Genomic DNA, 12,211 nt, shown 5'->3' with positions numbered 1-12,211 from the left:
TCAGGGATATTAAAAGGCCTTGTCACTCCTCCTTAAAACACTCATAAATACCTATTGGATACCGAGCGATTTTGGCAGGGGGCAGGGGAGTGAGGCTGCAGGTGCCGCTGCCAGTCTTGGCCTGCTGCCAGGGATATAGTTTGTCGCCAAATGGGCAAGTGCCAAATCTGGATGATGGCTCAGTGCCGCCTCCGGTTTCTCTTGCCGGGGCTAAGGTTTCCTTGCACAAAAAGTGCCACTAGCGATGCTTTTTGGTCCTTGAAAAAAACATTTGAGCAGTGCATAATCGCTTGTCGCTTTAACTTGCGAATTTAGGTAAGGTGGAAGCAAATGAGACCACAGGAGCTGTTTCCAGGGTCAGATTCACTTGCTGGAACATGGAAAGTTGTGTGTATGCGTGTTAATGGTTTCTGCCTATGTAAGGAGCGTGTGTTAAGGGCGTGGTGTGGTGTGATTACATTTGTGTATTAAGCATGTGTTAAGGGTCTGGCCGGGACGTGGGTGGCGCTGTGGGTTAAACCACAGAGCCTAGGACTTGCTGATCAGAAGGTTGGTGGTTCGAATCCCCGTGACGGGGTGAGCTCCCGTTGTTCGGTCCCTGCTCCTGCCAACCTAGCAGTTCGAAAGCACATCAAAGTGCAAGTAGATAAATAGGTACCACTCCAGTGGGAAGGTAAACGGTGTTTCTGTGTGCTGTTCTGGTTCGCCAGAAGCAGCTTAGTCATGCTGGCCACATGACCCGGAAGCTGTACGCCGGCTCCCTCGGCCAATAAAGTGAGATGAGCACCGCAATCCCAGAGTCGGCCACGACTGGACCTAATGGTCAGGGGACCCTTTACCTTTAAGGGTCTGGCCCCACACACTTTGGGGTTTACTCACACCCATTGTTGAAATGCAGCCCCAGGCAGCTTTCCACCAACATGATCTATTTCAAAGACTTTGTACACCTCGACTTTTTTTACAAATAAAAATTCATTATAATGAGAACCTCAGCCTGAAAAAGGCTTCCCCATACAGTGGTACCTCGGGTTACATATGCTTCAGGTTACAGACTCCGCTGACCCAGAAATAGTTACCTCGGGTTAAGAACTTTGCTTCAGGATGAGAACAGGAATTGTGCTCTGGTGGCGCAGCAGCAGTGGGAGGCCCCATTAGCTAAAATGGTGCTTCAGGTTAAGAACAGTTTCAGGTTGAGAACGGACCTCCAGAACGAATTAAGTACTTAACCCAAGGTACCACTGTAGTGTATGTTTTCCTTGGCACTATATGGTTACAAAACAATTGGGGTTAGAGAACATGGAAAATGAGCATTTCAGGGAGAAGCATTCTAGCATGGCAGTTTCCACACTACTTTATATGCACTGAATTATTACGCTGTTGGTGTTGTTTGAATGTGATTATGTAAGCCTTCAGATGCCCAGGCACAAGTTCACTTCCTTAATAAGAATGAGCCTGCAGGGATAATATATTTTATTTTCTAATATTCAGATATGCAACCCCTCACCTGCAGGCTGAAATGATACATTCCCCATTCCATGCTCTGAAAAACAGCTGCATATGTGAGTTCTGCAGAGCTTTCTTCTGTGATCCTGCGAGAGCACAGACAAGCCACAGAATGTTGTATTGTATACAATATTCAGGGACCTAAGAAGTTTTATTTTATTTTATTTTACTGAGCAACTTTCTAGTCCTTATGGCTGTCGTGATAAGCTCTGGATGTGGATGGGCAATGCCTGGTGAAATTAAATCCCATAAACCAGTGGAGTTGATGAATAATATTTCCAGTGCTACAATGTCTTGCATAGCATCTAGTCTTCCTGAAATTCACAAAAACGGAATCAATTGTGATGAATAGTAAGCCTGCAAAATAAATTAAACAGATTTGCTTAATTTGCATAATCGACACAGTTAATAAAATCCAGCTTTTCTTGTTTCAGAATCAGGGTTACCTTGGTGTAGAATGTTGAGATACACACACACAACACAAACAGATACCAAGATAGTTTAAGAAGACTGTTCTCCTGGTATGTAATGTATTTAATCCCTAGTTTGCCTTACAGAAAGAGGTTGCTTGTTGTGTTTCTGCCATTTTTACCTGAACTTGGAGTTTCCTATAAACTGATGCTATTTTGGCTGGCTAAAGACGGTCTGAAATGTTAGTACTGGGTGTGGGAGATAAAAATGGATAGATGGCCAACGTCTGGGCAATGGCGGAGGAAGGGGGTGCTGTGGGTGCGGCCCACCTCAGGTGTCATCCCTGAGGAGGGCTGACATCACCGCCCCGCCGCCCTGGGACACTTGCCACTCACTGTGGGTGGCGCCCCCCTGAGACGCTCGCCCCGCCCCTATGGGGCGACTAGCCCCGTGCCTGGGTGTACAGCATGTGCACCACTCCAGGTGCCAGAGCAGCTAACTTCGCCTCTGCGTCTGGCGTGCATTCACAGCAACCTTTTCAAACTGAAGCATTCATATCCCTTACAAAGTTTAGTGGCATAGCGGTCCATGTCTGAAATTTTCATATTTTCCTTTATCAGGGAGTAAACTACCACAGTTCCTTTCTCCTTTACCACCACCACAACCTGTTGAAAAGTAAGGATATACAGTGGTACCTCGGGTTACAGACGCTTCAGGTTACAGACTCCGCTAACCCAGAAATAGTACCTCGGGTTAAGAACTTTGCTTCAGGATGAGAACAGAAATCACGTGGCAGCGGGAAGCCCCATTAGCTAAAGTGGTGTCTCAGGTTAAGAACAGTTCCAGGTTAAAAACGGACCTCCAGAATGAATTAAGTTCTTAACCTGAGGTACCACTGTACTGGGAAAGAAAAGTACCACATTTGAAAGCCCCCCGCCCCCCCCAAAAAAAACTATTTGAGAACCACTATAGTGCAGTGGGTAGCATGCAGGACTAGAACTGGGGAGGCCTGGGTTCAAATTCCCACTTAGCCATGATGGTCTCTGGGTGTCCTTGAGGAAGCCGTTACAGTGGTACCTCGGGTTACATACGCTTCAGGTTACATATGCTTCAGGTTACAGACTCCGCTAACCCAGAAATAGTGCTTCAGGTTAAGAACAGTTTCAGGTTAAGTACGGACCTCTGGAATGATTTAAGTACTTAACCTGAGGTACCACTGTATATCTCAGCTAGGGATGGGTGGATGAATGTGTCCATTTCTCATTTTTCCAGTTTTAAGTTCAGCTCTCCACATCACTTTCTACATCAGTTTGCAATTATTATTATTTTTACTGAAAATTCATGAACATCTTTGGGTGACTTTCTCCTACTACAGTGGTACCTCTGGTTACGTACTTAATTCGTTCTGGAGGTCCGTTCTTAACCTGAAACTGTTCTTAACCTGAAGCACCACTTTAGCTAATGGGGTCTCCTGCTGCTGCCGCGCCTCCGGAGCACAATTTCTGTTCTCATCCTGAAGCAAAGTTCTTAACCCGAGGTATTATTTCTGGGTTAGCGGAGTCTGTAACCTGAAGCGTATGTAACACAAGGTACCACTATATAAACATTTTTATATGCATTTTTGCCTAACATACAGATTTCTGCAAAGGAACATTCCCTAACGGAATGTATTCTTGTGTGTTATTTTCACTAACATATGCATTTATATGTACACTTTACCGTAGTAAGTGCATTTTTGCAACCCATCACTTGGCTGGAGAACTGCACTGGAAAAATTAGGTAAGTGCAGCTTTCAAATGATAGCTGTGTGATGGGTTACATATTGCTTTGGAAAATATTAATTCGATAAGTTCACCTTTAAATGTGACCTGAATCAAATTTCTTCCCCAGCCCATATCTCATCTTAATTTACCTCACAAAGACGTTAGTGAGGATCAGTTTGGAATGAGGTAACCATGCCCACTGCCTTGAGTTCATCGGAAGAAGGGGGAAATAGCAAGTTAAATGATAATAACTATTTCTGCCCTGAAAGACAGATGTGGAGATATAGCTGCTTTACTCCCCAAGCTACCCAAACGTTCTCTCTCAGTCCCTCCCCCAGGGGAAAAAACTATAAACAACTAGAGATGTAACTCCAAATGACTACCACCAATGTTAAATCCCAGGGTAAGTCAGTGGTCAGTTGCAAATTCAGGGCACTATAGTGTAGTTAGGGATTGATGATGGTACATGCTACTAGACCTCATGGAAGTATCTCGCTCGGCCACATGGCAAGTTTTGTCAAATATCAGAAGATGGGATACAAATCCCAGCCCGGGACTTTGCTGCTTCTAACAGATAGTAAAGGCTGACCAATGCATCTAGCTTGGATTGTGCCTTGGAAGGTGCTGGAAAGGGCAAAGAACAGAGCGGCCTTCATTGTTAGCTTCTCATCCCCCTTCCCAATCCCTTTCGCGGAGCCCGGAGAGAGCCTCCTGGTCTCCATGGCAACCCCAAGGGGGCATGAATCTAGAAGACTATTTCATCCCTATCTATAATAGGCCCTTTCTCCTCACATGCAGTGGAACTAATGCAGCTCCAGCTGCTGGGCTCGCGAAAGGGACAGGGAAGAGGAAATTTCACACAGCCCCGCATGCCACCCCCAGTGACCCTGCGCTGCCACTGCCAGCCCCTGAGGTGCTGCAGCTGCTCCACCTGGGCCTCTTCCTTGAGTCCTGAGGTCAGGCGGCGACCTCTGAGGAGAGGGGGGGCAAAGGGTCAGGGCTTTTCCCGACAAGGGTCAGCCAGCCCTGCGACTGACAGGGAGAAAAATGACAATCAGAAAAGGAACGGGGGTGGGGGTGGAGTTGTGTGTGTTGTGTGGTAATAGGGAATTAAAAGGCTCTTTGTACATTGGCGTAGGTTGAGAAGATCGCTGGGTGACAGCTCAGGGCCTCTGCCTGACGTCCAATCTTAGCTAACTTTCCATTCGTATCTCATTCTCTATCTATCTGCCTATCTTTTCCTCTCCTCATATTTTCTGAAAAGGTTCCTTCCTTCTTTCCTCATTTCCTATCCTTCCTTGCCATTCATAGCCTGCTTCTTTTCCTTTTGTCGTGTGTACATCAAAATAGGCATGAAATCTGCTATTTCCCGCTCCCCTTATCTACCCACTTAATTACTTAGCATATACTTTTATCCTGCCCTTCATCTTACAGTCTCACAGTGGGCAACCCATCATCTTTGTCCATTCATTCTTTATTTCCCTTTATGTATAAAAGGAATCTGTGCGTGACTAATCCTGATTTGTGGTCCCTCCTTCTCCTTCTCTCTTCTTAATTCCCGTTCTTCCTACGCTTCTATCTATTCCATCTCACAGCCGCTTTATCTCTCCCTCTTATCTATCTGCCTATTTCTTCTTTTCCTTATGTTACTGCTATCTATATGCTCCTCATCATTCTGCCTTCGTATCTCTCGATCCTTCATTTATCCTTATCTACATCTGTCCATTTGTCATGCTCGTCATTCACCCATCCTTATTTCTCTTTCTTTTCCTTCTTTCTAGCCATCCTTCCGCCCATTCTCATATATGTCTATTCTCACACTGTGCGTGAGTGTATCTGTGTGTTTGTCCATCCATCCATCTATAATGATGGCAGTTTTGTGTTCTCTCTCTCTCTCTCTCTCTCTCTCTCCCTTCCCCCACCTCACCTAATTAATGCTAATTATTATCTACTTGCATAATATACTCTACAGGCACAAACCTGACTATATATATCCTCTATTCATCAAAATTGTAACTGGGGACTTGGAGGCGAGGAGAGAAGTATTTTATTAGAATGCTGTTTGGTTCTGTTATTAATATAACTGTCTGAGCTGCATCCATGAGATCTGATAGCTCATGAAATATCAACCTCTAATGCCAATCGCTATTAGCATAATTTCAGATGTTACAGGGTCATAATGACAGAACAATAAAATAAGCACCTCCCCCAGCTTGCTCTAATCAGACATCCGTTCTGGGCTCAGGGACAAGGCTCTAGGAAAGAGAAATGGCTGTTTGCATAGAAGACTTGCCCATTCAGTAAACAACATAGCCATTGTAAACAAGTTGCGGCCATTGTCATAGATGGATTCTCCCCCCCTCCCTTTAAGCATTAGATAATTTCATAAGAGACTGGCTGCTAGTCCAGATAACTAAGAACAGAACCTCCATGTTCAGAGACAGACTACCTTTGATTAACAGTTCTTGGGGCAGACAATGGATGTTTATCTCCATCATGCTCACTTACTTGTGAGTTTCTCAAGGGTATCCTGCAGGGTAAAACGGAGGGTAGGGTTGCTAAGAACTGTAAGAGTAATTAAGTCCAATTATATATATATGAGAACCAGTGTGGTGTAGTGGTTTGAGTGTTGGACTAGGACCAGTTCAAATCCACACTTGGTCACAAAGCTCACTTTGGGCCTGTCACTGCCTCTCAGCCTAACCTACCTCATAGGGTTGTTGTGGGGATTAGAAGTGGAGGCCCACTGTACACTACCTTGAGCTCCTTGGAGAAAATGATGGGGGTAGCAACGCAATAAATAATAAATCATTTATAAATTGCAATTGCATTGTAAAGAAAAGTTGAGTGTAAATAATCTACCTCCCTATCTGTTGCTCTGTCACCATTGCTACCCAATACCATACTTTTTAACTGCTTTTCAGTGCAAGGAAGAAGCCCAGAATTTGGCAATGCAAAAGGCTCTCAAGACAAATCTGAAAAGGTATGGCAAACAGGGGAGAGGGTTTTGTAGACTCTTTGGGACTGAGCCCGCTGGTTTTGCTTCCATACGCACTCAGCCTTCTTTTTGCAGGCCTCACGACGAGGAAACTCGTCTTGCTCTTCCGCTTCTCCACAGCTGGGTCTGATGCTCTCTTGGTGCTCTTCATTTGCATTCGGCTAAGCACCCAGCATTTCATCCTCATTTCTCAGCTTCTCTCCCCCCCCCCGTGTGCCCCCCCCCGGTTCTTTTCCCAAATGAACCGCACAGCCGCATGCCAGCAATGCATTATCTTCGCAAGATTGAGGAGCTAATGGAGAAGATCGCCGCCCAGCAAAGCAAAAACTCCCCCTCGGACGAGCTGGGAGAGGTTGAGCTGTCTGCATCCCCTCTTGGGAATGGGTATCCCCCCCCCCTTCCCTTACACGGAGTAGGTTTTTGGTCCCTTAGCTGGATGATGAACAGTCCAAACCCTCAGTGTGTCTTGGGGTCTTCTTCAGGGGGAATAGCCTAGGAAGCGGAGGCAACATTTCTCACCACTTGGCACTGGCCCCCTCCCAAAGGGATCAATCTCCTCTTTTGCCACTCTGTTTACACGAGGCTCCATTGGAACAATATAGGAAGCTAACATAGGTGAGTCAGATCATTGCACTGTCTGGCAGCAGCTCCCCAGGCAGAGGACATTCCCCAACATACCTTGAGATGCTGGGGATTAAACCTGGAACCTTCAGCATGCAAAGTACATGTTGTGCCACTGAGCTACAGATACTGTGATATAGCTGGTGTCCTTTCTAGGATGGCCACCTTCCTTGCTTTACTCAGGCCCCAAATATCTGATAGACTTTCTCCTTCCCTACAGGCCCTCTATGCAGAGGCAAGGGGAGGCAGTTGCCTTCAGGCAGCAGATGTGGCTTTTTCTGCCCCCGTTTGCCTCCTCCTCACCCACCTCCTCCTCCATGATTGGATGCTCCCTTTGCCATTGCCCCCTGCCATGCCTGTCTCTTTCGCAGTTGCCCGCCTCCTCCTTGGCTTTTGCTCTTGGAAGCTTATATGGGGGGCTGTTTGGGGTATGTGGTATGAAAACATTAAATGCTTTATATTATTTTTTTCTTATCCCCTATGATGTACAGTCGTACCTTGGATCCCGAACGCCTTGGGAATCGAACATTTTGGCTCCCGAATGCCACAAACCCAGAAGTGAGTGTTCCGGTTTGCAAAAGTTCTTTGGAACCCGAACATCAGATGTGGCTTCCGATTGGCTGCAGGAGCTTCCTGCAGCCAATTGGAAGCCAGGCTTTAGTTTCCAAACATTTTGGAAGTCGAACGGACTTCTGGAACGGATTCCATTCGACTTCTGAGGTACCACTGTAATGCATTTTTGCTTTTAAATGTAAGTCCCTTGGAGACATTTTAGGTAACAAGTGACTATGAATGCCCTCCCATCAGATGTCAAAGCGATAAATAACTACCTGACATTCAGAAGACATCTTAAGACTTCAGGGAAGTTTTTAATCTGTGATATTTTAGTGTATTTTTGGTTTTTATGGAAGCCGCCCAGAGTGGCTGGGGAAACCCAGCCAGATGGGCGGGGTACAAATAAATAATAATAATAATAATAATAATAATAATAATAATATTTATGAAATAATAATAATAATAATAATAATTATTATTATTATTTCATAAATAATAATATCACCTCACATGACTTAACTGAGTCATCCAGATGTGAGCGAACACTCTTGTGCCCAAAAGGTGGCAGTGAGAGAGTGGCTTGCTGACACCCAGTGGCGTCACCCCTGACTGAGATTAGAACCATGGATTCCTAGCTCTTAGCTTATGTCTACAAGCATCACATCACATTATGGTTGATACACAGACCGCTGTCTGAAGAATAATGTAGACATTTGCAACCCCTGCCTTAAAGAGGCTGCTTCTCTCTTCTCCTCTGGCCCATCACAAACTCTGTACTCTGCCAAAACCGTGGTTATTATTCAGTTGTTCCTATCATAAAGAGGTGCCCTCTCATGAGGCACCGTTAGGGGCAGCAGAGTGGGAGGCAGCTCTCAGCCTAATCCCCTAGAAAGGTCTCCTCCTGCACAAAATCATCATTGAATGGACAGCGGCCTGTGCAATAAATGGAAGCTGCTTCTCTGGCTCTCTCCCTACCCTAAGACACCCTGCCGTTCCTCTCTGTAACCCTCCCTTTGCTTTTTTTTTTGTCCTGGAGGAGCTGAATTGTGTAGTTGTGTGCTCAACAACAGCCTGTTATCAGCCAGCCGCTGCTGTGGCTTCCTGATAAACCAAAATATCTGACCCTCGTGAACAGAGATCTCGTTAAAGGGCAGCAGGGACGGATGGCTGATCGATCTCGGGACATCCGACTCGCAGTGACAGATGATGGATGGGAAGAATGCCCTGCATTGGATTGGGGTGGGGGGAATGAAAGAAGCTAGGCAGCTGATAGTGGTAGGGAGTTTGTTCCTGCCCAGGCAGTGTCTTACTTGTTGTCCTGATGTGCCAACCTGTCTTTTAAAACTAGAATATGCCTAGGAATCAAGAGTGTCTGGAAATTGTGCCCTCTGCTCTGGAAGTCCTTCTTTACAATCCTAGAAGTCTGAACAGTGATGGTGGTTATTAAATAGTGGGGGGAAGGTACTTTTCACATGTAAAGAAGCACTCTTTAAATACTTTTAGGATTTTTCAGGGTTGTATACTGTCAACTGGAAGCAGCTTCCAAGCCTGAATTCTAGCAAGTCCCTCTGGTTCAGATCAAGGCCTCTCCAAAGCTGGTTGCTGAGTATAGCTCAGCAGGGAAGAGTAATTTCTCAGGATCCAAAGGTTTGCTCTTGGCAATATTGGTTGAAGGGGTGTAGATGCCAGCAGTACTTAATTTATTTAACAGCAAGAAAGGAGTGTGGGTATATGTCAGGAGGACCTCAATGGATACTCTTCTTCCAAATCTGTGAGAGCTTCTTGTGATCATCTGGTGATGAACAAGCATGTTACCAGATTGCAAAAGTGCAGGGAATTCAACAGTAAATATAGGGTCTGTCACTCTCACTAGACATGGTCAAAGCACAGTCCAGATATTATTGTCTCTCAGATCAGATCTTGTCTGTTTCTCTTGACCTTAATTAAACCACTATCTCTCAACCCCTTCTGGTGACGAGAATAAGACTGATTTACTTTACAGTGTTTTTGTAAAGTTTACAATGTTTGCTCTGATAGTAGATCTGAAGCTTCTTACAACTGTCAATCTTAAGGAACTGGAAAAATTGTGTGCGCACACAGTTCAAAGTTGATTTGATGCATCCCATGTGTGCAAGTTTTTCACACTGTCCATCCTAATCCAAGTGGCAGTCCACACTCCCCCCCCCCATTTAATTTTGATTTTCCTGATCTGCAGATGATGCTGTAAGCGGGAAACATCCAATATAGAATCACACGTTAACCAAGTGTGGAGACACTGAAACCCTTACTTCCACCTGCTCATTGCCAGAACACAATCTAGCCATCAGCTCCAAGGAAAGGATGCAGTCTGCCTGTCTCTACCAGTTGCTGCTGAATGCACTTCCGTAGTAACTGCTTTTGCACAAAACAGCAGTAGTAAAAACCAAAATCAGATTGGCCCTTGCAGGTACAGGATAAAAGGAAAAAGGAAAAGGAAAATGCTGTGTCCAAATAATTCCCCCCAAATCCTTAAATCAAATCTGTGCACCCCATGTGCATATTAACATCCTGATGTGTACACAGTGTAAAAGGAAAATACAATTAAGCACTTTCTCTTCCTTTCAGTGCTAACAAGAATGGGCTCTGCTTTGATTATTTAGAGGGGTTGCTATACACAATGCCAGCCCCAGAGGAGAGGAAAACTTCACCTGCTAGGAAGCAATTAAATTACCAATTAAGGCCTTCCATTTGGTTGAGGCCTGCCAAGGAACATGCACTGCCCTCTAATTGCATTCCCGACAACAATTTCACACAATTAGCTGCCTAAACAGAGCAGAGCACAATGGGCTCAGAGTCCACCTTCATTCTAGCCATCTGGGTGTTCAATTCAGTAGTCCACAAGAGTAGTATCCACTTTTGTCCCTCCCTCTGACATGGTATGGGTGACTGAAAGGTGTATATTGCTTCTCCAGCTTTGTCTAAGGACTTGTGTTCTACGCAAGTATATTTTGTCTTGGATTATTTAGTTCCTAATAATGGGTATTGCTTGGTTGTGACCTTTCATAATTACTAGCTGGTTTTTTTAAGGCCACTGAATGTTTAGCTTTGCATTTAACGCATGAGCAGATGAGCTATTAAATGATCATGGCCAAACCTTATAGACTGTTATGTTGCTGCCAAGTTGGAAACTTGATTCTACTTCCAATAAAAAAGTGATATATCAGACCCTCCAAGTGTCCCTATTTTCCAGGGACGTCCCTGATTTAGAGAAGCCATCATAGTTTCTGATTTGATCCCATAATGTTTTACTTTTCCTTAGGATGTCCCTATTTTCACTGGAGAAATGTTGGAGGGTATGGAGTTATCCAACCCCTGAGCGATCTGAATCCTGTCTAGGGATTTTTAAAAATATTTAATGTTTTATTATGTTTTTATATATGTTGGAAGCTGCCCGGAGTGGCTGGGGCAAACCCAATAAGATGTGTGGGGTATAAATAGTAAAGTTATCATTATGGAATGGGACGTCCCTATTTTCATTGGAGAGCTGTTGGAGGGTATGATATAAGGGACCTCAATGACTTTTCATATGATCTTTTAAAAATGCATTCAATGCTGGCTTGCTGCAACAAATCCAGATGTTTTCTTATAAAGTTTCACTGATATTGCATAAACTATGGGACGTGATTTTGTCAGGGTCATGGGACCCTATTGCACAGTACTAGTAACTAAAGGGACGCGGGTGGCGCTATGGGTTAAGCCACAGAGCCTAAGACTTGCCGATCAGAAGGTCGGCGGTTCGAATCCCCGCAATGGGGTGAGTTCCTGTTGCTCGGTCCCCTGCTCCTGCCAACCTAGCAGTTCGAAAGCACGTCAAAGTGCAAATAGATAAATAGATACCGCTCCAGCGGGAAGGTAAACGGCGTTTCCATGTGCTGCTCTGGTTTGCCAGAAGCGGCTTAGTCATGCTGACCACACGACTAAGAAGCTGTACGCCAGCTCCCTTGGCCAATAAAGCGAGATGAGCGCCACAACCCCAGAGTTGGTCACGACTGGACCTAATGGTCAGGGGTCCCTTTACCTTTACCTTTAGTAACGTTATTAGCAATGATGGCACATTTCCACCCACCCTATGTTTACACCATTCTGTACGCTTCTGTATTCAGAATGCTACACTGCTGCATCATTCAGATCTGAGCCACAGGTCTGGCACATCACCAGAATGTTATGCACTGCACATGCTTGAAATGCTTGGGGATATTGTATAGATCCATGTATGGAAATCTGTTCAAGGTAGGCCACCAAACCTTCCTTCTTTAGGGAAGTGGCCATAACTGTGTGGTAATACTATGCTCTACATCACTGGTCTTCAGGTCTGATCTAA

The sequence above is a fragment of the Podarcis cretensis genome, assembly GCF_951804945.1.
Source record: "Podarcis cretensis genome assembly, chromosome: 13".
Classification (NCBI taxonomy): domain Eukaryota; kingdom Metazoa; phylum Chordata; class Lepidosauria; order Squamata; family Lacertidae; genus Podarcis; species Podarcis cretensis.
The sequence above is the reverse complement of the archived record's forward strand: the minus strand, read 5'-3'. Positions refer to the sequence as shown.